The sequence below is a fragment of the Sarcophilus harrisii genome, chromosome 3, assembly GCF_902635505.1.
Source record: "Sarcophilus harrisii chromosome 3, mSarHar1.11, whole genome shotgun sequence".
NCBI classification, from domain to species: domain Eukaryota; kingdom Metazoa; phylum Chordata; class Mammalia; order Dasyuromorphia; family Dasyuridae; genus Sarcophilus; species Sarcophilus harrisii.
In genome coordinates this window covers 378,947,564-378,964,727 of record NC_045428.1, presented here as the reverse complement: position 1 = coordinate 378,964,727, position 17,164 = coordinate 378,947,564, and positions in this window count along the sequence as shown.

Sequence of the window (17,164 nt, the reverse complement as noted above, 5' to 3'; positions counted from 1 at the left end):
GTCTAGCTAGCTTCTTTACTCAGCTACACACATTGCTATTGTTCATTTTCTTCCACCTCCGATCTTTCTTCACTGAGAATAAAGACTGACGATTTTCCCCTAATCTGAATTCCTGACTCCGGCTGATTTTAAAATACGCGGTCTTCACACTATATCTCATGGTATCTTTCCTCTCATCCCTCCCATCTACTTCATGGTATCTTTCTTTCTTATAACTAACTTTTTTAGTATGCTGAACTCCTCTATGGATTTAGCCTGCCAGCTAAGGGTATACATACTCCAACCTCATGATATATTCCCTTTCTTCTGGTTAATTGTGAGTTCCATTAGGGAACCTGTCTTTTCCATCATTAATTGTTAAAATCCCTTTCCTTGCTAACTATATGCTCTCCCAATTCTATTTTATGTTTACCATTCCTGGTGTCTATTATATTTCTTCATTTTGTCTGTAATTTTTGTTTTCCCCTAAATAAACCTATCTTTTGCCATTATGAATTCTTCACATGACTGAACCCTAACATTTGGTGCCTACATCAATCATATCATTTAGTGCCAAAATTGCTCTCCTAAATCATATTACTAATTACTAATATTCAGGCCCAGATGGCTCTTCAATTACCTAACTCTTAGAATGCTGGACAGATCACTCTTTGCATCTCTTGGATTTTATCTTTGAAACCCTGCTGCTCTCTTTTTTTCCCCTACCTTCAGCTATAGGCTAGGTGTGGGAATAAATTATTATTAGACTCTTATCAATATTTAGACTCTTACCAGCAGGAGTGTTATAGAACTCTTTTATTTAGGGCAAAACTTACCTTAGCTTTGGATCACCAGAAGCTTCTCCTCTAGGGCTCCCTTAGAGCCTCAACTATAAGGTTCCTGGTCACCTCACAGGCAAAAAGATCACCTTTCCTTGGAACATATTTTTCCTAGCTCAGAAATCCCTTCCATTCTCAAACTACTCCAAGTCTCCATAAAGTAATTAATTTTAATCTGGTCATTTTCACCTTCCAAATTCCTAAAGGAATCTTTTATTGATGAGCAACTTCTGACAAAGATAGGAATGCAGTCCATGCCTAGGGGGTACATTCATGATCTTTCTGGCCTTTTATATGCAATTAAGATATCCATTCTGTAAGGTTAATTTAGGTTCAGAATTTGCATTCAATAAGCACAGACTTTTGTTGTTCAAAATGTTGATTCAAACAAGACATAAGGGAAGAGGAGACATAGCATAAAAGTAATACACAACAATATTACAAGCATTGTGCAAAATACAATATTACAAAAGTAATATACAATCAACAATCATAGCGATCACCATAACAATAAAAACAATATAAGAAACAAATAAGCAAACAACATACAACATACATCATCACCACTACAAAGAAGCACCAACACATGAATTTTTTGCCTGGGAGAATCCTTAATCACAGCCATTCAGAATGGGAAAAGGTCCCAGATAAAGTGTACATTCTCTCTTGGGTAAGATTCTCAAAGTCCCTTTCCCATTGAGTTTTAATAGGCAAAGAACAAAGAAGGCTCTATGCTAAGTATTCTCATTTGATATGTGACTCTTGAGATTAAACAGCCTTCCAGGTGCAGGGTGCTGCCTCGCAAGGGACCCAATAAAGAGAATTATTTGCTCATTCCTTTAGGATAACTTCATTTTTCAGAGAACTGGCCAGGTTTCTAAGGTAAACATAGGTCAGCAATAAAGGAAACATCAAGAAAGGCACAGAATTATAATAAATGTATTAATAAATACAAAGAGTAGCCTTCCCTTTGTAAGCTTTCTGGCATTACATTAGATAATTGCAAGCATGTTCTCATATTTTTGGCAAAAAGTTATACATGGGATATGGCCAAGACTCACTAGGATACTCTACTCACTAGGATTCCTTATATATTCCTACTACCTTTTCTAAGGTGGGGAATGTCTATTTTCCAAGTGAAAGCTTTCTCCCTTGCCTTTGAATGTCTTTTAACCTCAGTAGACCTCTAGCTTTTATTACTGTCTCCTAGGTTACTCTTAGCCCCTCATCCTCACTCTACCCTCCAACCCACTCCCCACACACTTTATGGTATTCCTAAAACTTTCTAATCATGATATTCCTTAATCTGATTTTTTTATCCTGATTTTTTTTAAATCCCTTGATTTGATCTCAATTGTCCTCACTTCTGTAATTTTTATTAAGCATATCCTTAAAATTTATTTAAAATACCAAAAAGTCATTGATTTATTTAGGTTATTTATAACATTTATAACATTTCTCTATTTTTTAGCATAAAGTAATTTTCTTCATTGTTTTTATTCCACCTTCATGACAGCTTGTGAAATGTGCCTATTTGCTGACCTCCTTTTTCCCCCAATAAAGATGGATTAGGTCACAGTGGTCCTCAAAGTGTAGTCCAAAGAATTGTTTGGGTCTCTGAAACCCTTTCAGAGGGTCTACAAATTCAAAATTATGTTTTTATTTCTAATATAGTAAATAGCTATAAATATAACCCATGTGAACAAAAACTCTTTTAACAGATCTTTGATAGTTTTTTAACAGCATGAAGATAGTGAGAACAAAAGTTTGAGAACCACTGGATTAAGAAATCTTGCAGGCAGTTGAAATATCTGGCTCTTTATAATGTGTGTGAAAGATAAGGATAAACAGAATTGTCTTTTAAATTATGGTCTCTTGGGTTTTTCTGATTTCTGGCCACATTCTGATTCTTAATATTTATTGAGTACATTCTCAGAAAATGTCATAACCCCCTACATTGTATTTTGTATCTGCAACGAGCTAGGTTACAGGAAGGTGGGATGTTTCAGTGGCTGTGCCACTCTGGGTTCTTATAGGCAAAAATACTCCTTATTTGGGACAGACTGCTTCTTTGGGTCTTTGGGTCAGTTTGTCCCAAACATCCTTTTTTCACCAATCTAGGACATCACTTTTGTTCTTCCTGCTTCCAGTCTACTTCCTGAGTGGAATTTAATCTACTTCCTCTTCATTCCTGATTATGAAATACTAAGGTATGTCTTCACAGTATTGGGTCTTCCTCCCTTTCCCAAGTTGAGTCTCATATTCTTCCTCTCATTCTGTTGCAGTACATCTTACTACTTTACAAAGAAAATCAGAAACAAAAATTGGCATAGGGGAGTGGGAATAGGTGAGTTCTAGTTTCTATCAAAGACTCTTTTCCCCTAATATTCCCAAATCATTCTGCTCCAGGGTCTTGCATTTGCTCCAAGAAATCCTATTTTGTTCCTTCTGAATACCTTTGAAATCTAATACAACCAGAACCAAAATTATGGTGAGTTTCCTCACAATCCCCAAGCTATTTTGCAGTCTTCTACTGCCCTCTTCTCTCAGGGGAGTTATAAACAAAGGCAACCTCATGAGAGACAAAGCAATAATGACCAGTTGTCAAAGCTGAGGGACAGAAGAGACAATTTTCCTCTTTTTCCATAACTATTGTACTCCAGTAGTCTGACAGTTATCACATCCAAATAATAGCCCTAATTTAAATAAGGTTCTCAAATGAAGGCCAGCTTACTGAAATCAGAGCTGATTATACAATTTTATAGAATGGCTGCAGTGAAGGGGAATGCAATGAAACTGGTATAGGTTTTACAATAAAAAATAATCTAGTCAATAAGCTTGTATGCCTACCAAAGGAATGAATGAGAAACTCATGACAATGCAATTGCCATTTGCAGAAAAATGCCATGTCACCATCATCAGTGCTTATCCTCCTACCATGACAAACCCTGAAATCAAAGAAAAATTTTATGAAGACCTGGAGACTCTTATAGTCAATATGCCAAAAAGAGAACAAGCTTATAATACTAGATGATTTCATATAGGATATAGATTTAGACTATAAAACATAGCTGGGAATCCTTGGGAGGAATAGAATTGCAAACAGTAGTGGTTACTTAGTACTAAAGACTTGTGCATCTCATGACTTTCTCATCAACACTGTATGCTGTTTATCTAAATACAATAAAACTTCATGGATGCACCCTTGCAGCAAAGTTGACATTTAATGGATTATGTGATTATAAGGAGAAGAGAGTTTTTGAGAGTGATGAAAGCAGCATGTGGTGTGGATTGTTGGACCGATATCACATGGATTTATTTTCTCCAAGCTAAATATTCATATTCAACAAAAGGCGGACCCAAGGCAAAATGACTACCAAAAGAACCAACAGATTAAAATGTTTCTCTGAGTAGTAACAATTTGATATTCCAAAGGACAAAGGAGTTAGGTTTACAACAATTATTTACCGAGCAATTGAGTATAATCCCTCAGAGGAAAAATGTATATTTAAAGAAATGGAGGGCTTTCCTGTATTCTTGATAAAAAAGACCAGAACTGAATAGAAAATTTGACTTTCAGTACAACCCTGAAGACAGGCATAAAAAGGCAAATATGAAAGAGAAATCATTAGGGGTCAATAAGGTTAAACTGTTTACATTTCAATATGGGAAGATAATACATGTAACTCCTAAGAACTTTATCATTATTAGGACAATGAGAAAGTGTCTACATAGACAGCACATGTGTGAAATAATTATATGCGATTATATATGGGAATTATAATTAGGATGATCTAAGAAAAATGAAGAAGTAAGAAAGAAGGGTACATTAGGAAAGAGGGAAGGGAAAAAAAGAACAGGGGAAATTATCTCACATAAAAGAGACATAAAAGCAAGAGCATTTATGGAGGGGAAGAAGACTAGTGCTCAACATTTGAATCTCATTTCAGAATTAGTTCAAAGAAGGATATAAATAGATAAGATAGATAAGGATATAGATATAGATATCATATTACACATATGTATATGGGTCTTCCTCCCTTTCCTCACAAAAGGGGGTAGTAACAAAAGTGTTTTCTATCTCTGATTTGCTTCACCCTAATTTAGGTATCAAAATCATATTTGTATCATAAAAAAGATATTAGAACGATGCCTTCCTTCTTTATTGTTGTTCACAATTTACACAATATTAAAATTAATTGTTCTCTGAATATTTGATAGATTTCACCTATGAATACATATTCCCATTTTATTTTTTAAGGAAGTTTATTTATGGCTCTATCAATTGACTTTTTCTGATATAGAATTATCTAAATAGTCATTTTCTTTTATTGTTAATCTGACACTTTATAGTACCTTTAAGTATAATATACTTTTCCTGCTTATCTTCTTTTTTTTTAATCACATATATTTTTACTTTAGCTTTATCTGAAATTATGATTGCTAGTTTTGCTTTTTTGAGTTCACCTGAGACATAATTGATTTGTTCCAGCTTTTTTTTTAATCCTGATAATCTGTGTGTTTCCTGTCAACACTTTCTCAAATTTTATTTTTTGACTTTATTAAAACTTTATTTTCAAAACACACACACACATATATATATATATATATATATATATATATATATTTAACATTCACCCTTGCAAAACCTTGTGTTCCCAATTTTTCCCCTCCCTTCTCTCCACCCACTCCCCTCGATGGCAAGTAATCCAATATATTAAACGTGTTTTCTATACATATTTCTGTAATCATCATACTGCACAAGAAAAAAACAGATCAAAAAGGGAAAAAATGAGAAAGAAAACAAGATGCAAGCAAACAACAATAAAAAAGGTGAAAATACTATGTTGTGATCCACATTCATTCCCCACAATCCTCTCTCTAGGTGCAGATGGCTCTCTTCAAAAAAGACCATTGGAGTTGGCCTGAATCACCTCTCTGTTGAAAAGCACCACATCCATTGGAATTGATCATCACGTTCTATTTTCTAATCAATTCTGCATGTCGGTAATTTACATCCTTCATCTGATCACATTCAGGGTTATAACTGTTGAATGTTTTTTCTTCTATCTTATTCTCTTGTACCTTTTCTTTTCTTTGGTAGCATTTCCCTCTTTATAAATCATTCAGATTGTGTGGTTCAGAATGGTGAGTGATCACCATTTAATTAAAAAAAAACTGGAGATATCTCTAGGAGCAAAACAAAAGTTTATTATGTGTTTTCCTGAGAACCAGGTGTCCCTCCTTAAGGAGGAGGCACCTTTTGGACAGGTATGACACTTTAAATAGTCCCTAATGCAGATACCCCTCCCACCACTGACCCTCATCCTAAGGGCTTACATTCTAAATGCGGGAACTATTCAGGAAATTGAATTTTGGCCTATAAATAGGTACATAGCTGCTCATATTTGATTGAGGTAGGGGGAAAATGATATCATGGGAGAATAGCAAAAGGGGGACGTAGGTATGTCCTTGAGTCCCTTGAGGTCCAAGGACTGCCTTCAGGCCTACTCCAACTCTGGGGTAGATGAAGTCTTACTCGATTTTCACAACTGTCTTGAGAGATTTCACTCCATCTTCTTCAAGATCATTCTGAGATAGCTGATATTAAATCCACTTTCAAAGATTTTGAATCTTAGATATTGTCATTTAAGCTTTATGATTGTGGAAGGACCAAAACTCTGAAAAGGTGTATTAGATTCAAGGACAGCAGGATGATTAGAGTTAAGCACCTACTCAGTGTGAGATAATGTTTCTCTAAACATATACTTAAGGTGATGGTGATGTAATGGGCAGTTGCACATGCTCAGTTGTTGTAGTGATGTAATCGTACTGAGGTATTTTAAGATCTGAGAGGGGATTAACTGGGAATTGAGAATCTCTCAGCCACAGACATTCCATTTTTGACCATATTCCTGGTGGCTCTTCTGCCTCCTGCAGTCCTCCACTAAGATCAAGGCTGGTCCTCCAAAAAGCTAGCCTGAACATTGCATATGATAAGTCATTATTTCAGTAATACTTCCCTTAGAATGCCCTAAAAAACATAAAATCTATAATCTGTTTGTTGTTATCGTTTCACTTCACTGGGATATGTGGAGAAAATAGTGTTCTTATCCATAATCTATACTTTCAATACTTGTGATTCCATTCACGCCATAACTAAGATCCATTGATTTATATTTGGCGTCCTTTTTAATCTTAAAAGAAAGTAAACTAAATGACTGGTTTGGGGGTAACCTTTCTGATGGAAAGCAAATAGAAGACTTGTATTTGCCAATGCAAACATTGAAATTATATCAGGGTTAGTGTTTATACTCAACACATCACTTTGTGATAAATCACTGTTCTTCTCTTTGTATTATGTTATCAGATAATCCCTCTTGGCTCCTTGCTGAAGTTCAATTTCAAGGCAATTATTCTCATAGATGTTCAAAGGTATTTGCCATTGTCAAGAAGTATATCTAGCAGAGATCTCATGGAAAAGAATTCCTTATCGCCCATATAGGGCAGCAAGATGGTGTAGTGGGTAGAATGTGGAACCTGGAGTCAAGAAGGTTCTTCTTTGGAGTTCAAATCTAACTTCACACATTTATTAGCTATGGGACCCTGGGCAAATCACACTCTGTTTGCCTCAGTTCCTCATCTGTAAAAATGAGCTGAGAGGGAAATGGCAAAACACCCCAGTATCTTTGTCAAGGATCATGAAGAATCAGACATGACTAAAAAATGACTAACCCAAATAACCCTTCCAAACAGAGGTCCTACATCTGCTACTATTTGTATCTGACATTGTAATAATTAAAACAAGCCCCAAAACACCACTGAGTCTTATTTTTTTGTGAGCTTATATTTATCTGAAACAAATAGACATATTGAACAAAACATTATCAGTCTTATGACTTGAAATATTCAGGTAGAACTGACATCTTCAAACAACAAATCAGGCATGCAATAATATTGATTGCCCAGTCCATTTTTTTTTATTGTGATTTTCAAAGAGATAATTCTTTTTTTTTAATTTATTTAAAGTTTTGAATTCCAAATTCTATCCCTCCTCTTTTCTATGCCTTCCCAGAAATGGTAAGCAATCAGAAAGATATAGGTTATATATGTGCAATTATGTAAACTATTTCCATATTAGTCATTTGTACAAATTTTTAAAATTAAAGTCAAAATTAGCATGTTTTTATATTAACATATATTATTCTATATTAATATCAGTTCTTTCTCTGGAAGTAAATAGTACATGTCATTAGTTCTTTGTGATTGTGATTGTCTTGGACTATTGTATTGCTGAAAAGTGCTAAATCATTCACAATTCTCTATCGAACAACATTGCTGTTGTGTGTATAACATACTTCTGGTTCTATTCCAAATAGTTTAAATAGCATTGGAATTCATTGTTCTCTAAAGGTTTTGTAGAATTTTCATAGGAATTCATCTGCCTGGGGATTTTTTTTTCCCTTAGGAAGTTTATTGGGGAATTGTTTAATTTCTTTTTCTAAGATTGGATTATTTATGTCTTTTATTTCTTTTGTTAATCCGGATAACTTTATTTCAGCAGATATCCATCCATTTCATTTAGATTTTCAAATTTATTGGCATACAATTAAGCAAAATATCTCCTAACAATTGTCTTAATTTCCTCTTAATTGGTGGTGAATTCACCCCTTTTATTTCTGATACTAGTAATTTGGTTTTCTTCTTTGCTTTTTTAATCAAATTAACCAATGATTTATTTTGTTTTTTTTTTTCCATAAAACTAGCTTTCAGTTTTATTTATTAGCCTAATGATTTTCTTACTTTCAATTTTATTAATCTTTCTTTTGATTTTCAGGACTTCAAATTTGGGGTTTAGTTAGAGATATTTATTTCTTGCTAGTTTTTTTTTTAAGTTGCATGCCCAATTCATTGATCTGATTTTTCTCTATTTCATTGATGTAAGCAATTAAGAGATAGAAAATAATACTACTTTGACCGCATCATACAACTTTTGGTTTGTTGTCTTTGTGTTGTCATTTTCTTTAATGAAATTATCAATGGTTTCTATGATTTGTTCTTTGACCCAGTCCTCCTGATTGCTCTTATAGTAATAAAGTTGTTAAAGAGTTATATTATCTTGCCATATAGCAACATAAATAATTTAACCTTATTGAATTTCTTGTGTTTTATCTTTCTAATTTCTTTCTTTTTTTTTTTTTTAACCTTTTTATGTTTCCCTTGAATCTTGTACTTGGAAGTCAAATTTTTTATTCACTTTAGTTTTTTTTTTTTAATTAGAAATACTTGAAAGTCGTCTATGATGTTAAATATCCATTTTCTCCCTGAAAAAATTATATTCAGTTTTGCTTGATACAACGATTCTTGGTGGTAATCCTAACTCCTTTGCCTTCTAGTTCATCATATTATAATTCTTTAATGTGGAAGCTACCACATTTTGGATAATCCTTACTGTGTCACCACAATTTTTGAATTATTTCTTTTTGGCTATTTATAATACTTTCTGCTTGATCTATGATTTTTGGAATTTGGTATGATGTTTCTAAGAGATTTCATCTCTTTCAAGCAATGATTGGTAGGTTCTTTCCATTTTTATTTTGCTCTATGGTTCTAATATATCAGGACAGCTTTCTTTGATAATTTCTTGAAAGAATTTGTCCAGGATTTTTCTTTATTTTATTTTTTTGATCATGGACTTCAAGTAGTTTGATAATTCTTTTATTATCTCTATTAGATCCATTTTCTAAGTCAGTTGTTTTTTCAATGAGATATTTCATATTTACTTCGATTTTTAAATAGTTTTTTTATTTTGTTTTATCATATCATGATGCCTCATGTGGTTATTACTTTCCACTTATTCAATTCTGATTTTTAAGGAATTTTTTTCTTCAGTGAACTTTTGTACTTCTTTTTCCCTTTGGCCAATTTCATTTTTTATGGAGTTTTTTCTTTGGTAAATTTTTGTATATCTTTTCCCATGCTATTGACTCTTTTTTTTCCTCATGATTCTCTTCCATTACTCTCATTTCTTTCCCCAATCTTTCTTCTATTTATCAGATTTACTTTTAAAATCCTTTTAAAGCTCTTCTAGGAATTCTTTTTTAGTTCTGAAATCAAATTACATTTTTCTTTGAGGCTTCAGATGTAGCCATTTTGACATCATTGTCCTCTTCTAAGTTGATGCCTTAATCTTCCCTGTAACCATAGAAACTTTCTATAGTAAAGTTCTCTTTTTTTTTTCAGCCTTTTCATGATTGGGGTTTTTATGTGAGAGCTGGGCTCTGGTCTTACACTGTGCCAAGCTTTTATTATTGAAGTTCTGGGTCTTACTGCTGGCTTTCACTGGGGTTCAGGATTTAGCTTCTTGCTTTCTCTGGACTTTTTTTCTGGCTTGTACTTAAGGGAGGAGGGTCTCCCTGTTGGCCTCCCCTGAGTGTGGGTTTAGCTGCTGAACTGTTCCAGGGGTAGGGGCCTTGCCGCTTGATTGCTTTGGTGACAAAATCTTTCTGGTGGGATCTGTTGCTGATCTGCCCCAGGGGTAGGGCCCTGCTACTGGGTTGCTATAGAAACAGGATTTCTCTGTTGATAGGTCCTTGAATGGGAGGTTTCTCACTGTTGGTCAGCTCCAAGATGGAGCTTCACTACTGATTAATAATGGGGTCAAGGCTGAGCTGGTAGCTTGTGTTGGGGTGGGGCCTTGCTGAGCCATAGAGCCTGTTCATTTGCCTAGGGGGCTGCTGGTTTGCTGCAGGGCAGGACTTTACTCATGGATGATGTCAGGCTTGGATCCTTGTTTCAGGTGCACTACTTTGAAGCTGGCTGCTGCTGTAGCTCTTACACCTCATTTTTTTTTTCCCTCTGAGGCAATTGGGGTTAAGTGACTTGCCCAGGGTCACACAGCCAGGAAGCATTAAGTGTCTGAGACCAGATTTGAATTCAGCTCCTCCTGACTTCAGGGCTGGTATTCTATCCACTGCACCACCTAGCTGCCCCAGCTCTTACACCTCATTACCCTCCCACCCCATTGAGACAGACTTTTCCTGCCATGCTGATAAATTTTCTGCTTCTACTTCAATTCTGAAGTGGTTTTCTAGTTGTTTGGAGGGAAATTTGGAAGGGCTCGAAAGGATTCCTTCCTCACTCTGTCATTTTGGCACTGGAAGTCTCCAAATAGATAATTCTTTAGTTTATCTCTCATTGGCCTATTTTACAGCAAATTGTTTCATATGTGCAGTGTGTGTGTGTGTGTGTGTGTGTGTGTGTGTGTTATTTTTTTCCAATCTTCTATTTTGTTCCAGTGTTCCTTATGGAGTTGTTTCTGTCTGACCCATTCTAATTTTCAGGTCATTCAATTCTTGGGGAGGATTTTTGTCTAGTTGGTTAACATCTTTTGAAAAAAATCAACATTCAATAAATTAGATTCTTTCTACCTTTCAGAAGTTAATTGAAAGGGTTCAAAAATGCAGTCTGTTGTAAGAAAACAATATGCAAAAATCTGTTCCTTTTCTTGTTTTACCAAGAATACTATCAATATATGCAGAGATCATTCTCATATTTATAAAATCGGAAAAAAATCACATGACATGATGATATATTTGTCTTCTTAATTACTTTTCTTAGTATTATTATTTTCAATTTTTTTTTTTTTTGGTATTTTCCTCTCCCCTGAGTCTATTGGAATTATGTTGGATCACTGTACTGCTGAGAAGAGCCACCTACCATAGTTTGATAATCTTGCATGTTCATGTTCAATGTTTTCCTGATTCTGCTCACTTCATTCAGCATTAGTTCATGTAAGTCTCCCTAGATTTTTCTGAAATAAGCCTGCTGATCATTTCTTTTGGAACATTAATATTCTATTACATTCATATACCATTACTTATTCAGTCATTTCTCAATTAATAGGTATCCACTCAATTTTTAATTTCTTGATACCACAAAAAGAGCTTCTATAAATATTTTTGAATATGGGGTCTTATCCCCTCTTTTATGATCTCTTTGGGAGTATGCATAATTTGGTTGCCCTTTGGGCATAGTTCCAAATTGCTCTCCAGAATGGCTACATTAGTTCATAACTCTTCCAACAATGCATTAGTCTCCCAATTTTCCCATATTATTTTTCCTGTCATTTTAGATAATCTGAGAGGAATGAGGTGATACTTTAGAGTTGTTTTTATTTGCATTACTTTAATCAATATTCATTTTGTCTTCTTGAGTGTCATTTTGACTTCACATATAGCACTTAAGGAACTGAAATGTAAAGAGTCCAAATTTGATAGTTCCACTTTATAGATCCATTTGGTTACCTTAATATATTTCTTCTCTTTCTGTGCTATATTTTTATTCTCCAAATAACTATCTGTAAATGTCCCTAACATGACATGGCTTGAGGCTTACATCAAGCTTTTTGAAGATTTTTCTTTTTTCTTTAGTTTTTGTTGACATCTTTAAATTTTAACATCATCTTCATTTCCAAATATTTTCCTTCCCCATTCTCCATCCAATGAACTATTTATTGTAATAAGAATGTTTTAAAAGTTCTTTCCAGCCTCTTTTATTCCTTTTTCAATTAAACTTTTATAGGAAATGGTGAAGACCAACTTCATTATCTTTAACTTTTTCCATTTTCCATTAAATCAATCTTAGATTATTTGAAAAGTTCAGATTGAATCTACTATAGTCATAGTCTGTGTTTTCTCACATTTATCTTCTCCCATCTTTCTCCTGCCTCCTGATAGAATGTAAAGTCCTTTCAATCAGGGACTATTTAATTTTTATCTTTGTATCCCCAGTGCCCAATACAGTGCCTGGCATATAGTGATTCCTTGATAATTTTTATATATATATATATATATACATATATATATACATGTATGTATATATAATTGTTATATAATATATAATATATTGTCATGTATATATATAATAATTATATAATAAATATGTTTACATATAAATGATACATATAATAAACAACTAATAAATGATTGATTGGTTGACTAATTATCCAGTTTGGGAGTTGATTTATAACCATTGTTCTACCTAGCCAATAGTCTGATATGTATACAGAGAATTGTTTCTGATGTTATCTACATCTGTAACTTGTTGGTTGTCAGTTAAGATTCAGCCAATGGGCAGATAGGTGATTGAATGGAGTGCCAGGCATGGAGTCAAGAAGACTCCTCTTCATGAGTTCAAATCTGACCTCAAGTCATTTAGCAGCTATGTGATCCTAGGCAAGTCACTTAACCCCTCAATTTCCTCATCTATAAAGTGAGTTGGAGAAGAAAATGGCAAATCATTTTAATACCTTTGCCAAGAAAACCCCAAATGGGATCATGAAGATTTAGACTAACTGAAATGAATCGATACCAACAAAAAAGACATAATCAATAATTTGCTTATTCAGCCTGAATCATATTTTTGTTTCAACTATGAGAAAAGTGAATTATTATTATATAGTTTAAAAGTATGGGAACAAGATATCTCTATGACATTAAATAAATCTTAAGAAATATTATAGTTAAATGAACAAATCATTCAAAATACCTAATTGGATATTGTCCATTTTCCCCGGAAATGGAATAATCCTTTCATGAAGCCTTATTTCTGCAGCTGAGGAAATTCCATGATAAATTTTTGTTTAACAAGAAAACATTTTGCCTCTGTATTTTAAATAAGTACTAAAAAAAGTACAACTCAAGCTTTTAAGGAAGAATTCCTCTTAATCTATAGTAAGCAATTATCTCCCCATGATATTTAATGTTGTTTTATTTGTCATTCAAATATATATATGCTATTTTTTAAAAAGCTGCTATGAAAGTTTTTGAATGAAAAACCATTTGGAATGAACTGTCTGAAACCAATCCTTGCAATCCAGCTATAAATCAGTGCCTGAACTAAGGATGCTCAGAACTCAGAAGACACTAACAAGGTCCTCTACTCTAGAGACATCAAACAAGGCTAGGTCTACAACCTTACAGAGTGGGGTCTAAACCAGATCAAAATATCATTGGGGAATATTTAGCACAATAAATAAAAATACAATAAAATACGGATAATATTAGATTTTAAAATTAATGAAGACACAATTCTCAAGGATCTTTTTGTACAGGTTAGTGCCCTCCATTTCTACTAGAGTTTGACATCACTGTGTCCAGCCTACTCATTTTATAAATAAGGAAACTGAGGACCAGTGACATGACAAAATCCTTGAAAATAGTAGCAAACTGGGATTCTACTTCAGATTCTCTCCAAAATGCTTCCTGCTGCACCACCCTGGCCCCTAAGCATGGAAAAGGAAAGAGACTGGGTAGCCTACCCACCTATGTACTCAGGGAAGGGAGAGAAGAGGAAAAAGTAGGAGGAAGACTTCACATTTACTTAAGAAGTGGGCAATCTAAATAATGATAATTACACAAAAAAGAGATGATATGGTTTGACTTGGAATCAAGACCTGGATTTGAATCCTGACATTTGTTAATTCCACTTAGCTGAATTTTCTTTCTGTTTAAAATGTTGACAATAATTGAGGTATCTACATCACAGGATTGTTATGAGGATTATAATAAATAATGCCTCTCTGTCAGCTATTATTCCCTCCTACTGACTGACTTCCTGTAAAATGAGGGGGTTGAAGTCAGTGATATCTGTTGTACCTTCTGGCTCTAACATCCTATGTTTCCAAGGCACTAAACACAAAGTGATGAATTTACAGAATAGTGTGATATTGGATACTAATTCTTGTTAAAGAAGTGTTTTAACTATGGAAGCTTCTATAATGGTACTGATTTGAAAGCAGATGGTTGGATGGAAGCAGTAAGGCTTGAGATTTTATTTATGGATGTTAGATATCATAAAACCAAAATTTGCATGTAAACCCAAAGCACTCCAAAGTTTATTAGTATCTTGAGAATTGCATGAAGAAATAGTACTCATGAATGAAGCTACAAATCATTATATATGAACTTGAGTAATTTACAAAGTGAAACCTGAACAAACATACTATTATACTAGTAATACCATGCCCAATTCCACTGAACTTATTTTTAAAATCTATTTTATACATTTGAGAGGCACCCAGCACATACATTATATGATACATTGAATACACTGCTGTATTACTTTATAAATATATTTTTTACTTCTCACATATAACTGCTGGAATATTTCTAATATAGTAAAATTTGAACAGTAACATGGATATTTTTCCTTTCTACATTTTGAGGAATATCTAGTTGTAGGGTGGGCTTATAAATAAATTGCCTCATTCAAATGTATTTCTGGCCAGAAGACAATGAGTTCCTAAAAATCTTTGTACAAGTCCTAGAAGGCAGAATCATCTCAACCCTTAATATCTTCTCTAGATAGAAGATATATCTTAAATGATTTTCTTCTAAAATAACCACTTATACCCTGTTTGTCCAATGAAAAATGGATTTCTAGTGAAGGTGACAGTGCAAAGTAATATGTATGCATAGTAATTATTAAGCAATTATAAAATATTCTAATTATAGTACCACTCAGTTGGATACAACATCTGACAGTGAAAAACAAAACAGCAGTGTTAGAAAGAAGTCTGAGTTAATAGGAAAGGAGTAGAGAGAAGTGAGTCAGTGATCATTCATCAGATTCCAAAGGTATGATACTGATAGCACACAATAAGATAGGGTAGCCAACCAACTACATAAATTGGCTTATAAATATACCTGCTGAAGACCCTGAATTTAGAACTAGCCTTTGGTTCTACAATCAATTAGACATAGTTTGTATTTCTCAGCCCTCTTTTAATACTTCCCTCAACCTATACCTTTATTATATTTCTTCCCTCTGAATTACTGGTCAATTTTGGGAATAATCTCTGATTGCCCAGGATCTCAAAGCCAAGGGTGTCTTCCTGGGTAGACACTTCCAAGGGCCTACAACTTTGTAGAGAGAAAACTCTATTTCACAGAATGCTATCTAAAAGCTGTTTTCAGCTAGTAGATAAATAGAGTCCCACAAATTAATTTGAGAATGTTCATTTCAATTTATTAAACTTATTAAAATTTAGTCAGCTTATTAAAACATTTACTATGTACTAAGGCAATGTGCTAACTACTAGAGACAGACGAAATTGAAACAGTTCCTCATCTCATAGAGCTTTTACATATTTGGAGCTTGAATGTGTGGGAGGATGAAACATGAAGAAAAAAAAGAGACCATAAGGTAGCTTGATAAGACATAGAAACCCCTAAACAATAGCAGATTGAGATTATAGGGAACATAACATCTAAGAGGGATGAGTACTGAAAGATGATAAGGATTCTCAGAAGTCAAGAAAATGATGAAGTTGTGAATTACAGGAAGCAGAAAATTTTGTGCAAATGTGTACAGATGAGGAATAGTGTTGGGGAACTGCGGGGAAAATTAGTAGTTCAGTTAGTCTCGAAGGGAAGTAATGTGGAATAAGATTGAAAAGACTTGGGAGGCAAGTTATTGAGCGCTTTAAACCATCAGACTGGTGCTTTTGTATTTTATCCTAGAAGCAATGGGGAGTTACAGAAGGTTTATGAGTAAGAGAAGAGCATAGCCAGAAATGTTCTTCAGAAAGATGGCTTTAGAAATTGGGTGGAGGAAGAGTTAAAAATTGGAGAGCGTAGAAGCAGAAAGAACAGAGAAATATTCTGAATTAAGGTAATAGTTATGTTGGAGAGGGGGGTGTTATAGAGACAACAGAGACAGAATTAACAAGATTTATCCTCTGATTGGATAAGAAAATGAAGAAAAAAGAGGAGTCAAGAATAACTAAGATTACAAACTGAGGAACTGGGAGAATAGTGTCAAGAATAACTGATGTGCGACAGCTAAATGATTCAGTGGATAGAGCATGACCCTAAAGTCAGGAGGACCTAAATTCAAATTTGGCCTCAGACACTTAACACTTGATAGCTCTGTGACCCTGGGCAAGTCACTTAACTGATGTACACTATTGATTAGAGAAATGCTAACTAAAACATCTCTAAAGTACCATCTCACATCTATCAGATTGAGTAGTATGACCAAAAAGAAAAAAAAAAAAAGAAAATGATGAATGTTAGAGAGGATGTGGGAAAACTGGAAAACTAATGCAATGTTGGTGAATTTGTGAACTGGTGCAACCATTCTAGACAGCAATTTGGAGCTGTGCATACTATTAGATTCAGCAATACCACTGCTAGGTCTATATCCCAAAGATATCCAAAAAAGGGGGAAATAATCTATTTGTACAAAAACATTGATAGTTCTTTTTGTGGTGGCTAAGATTTGGAAATCAAAGGAAGGCCCATCAATTGGGGAATGCCTAAACAAGCTGTGGTATATAATTG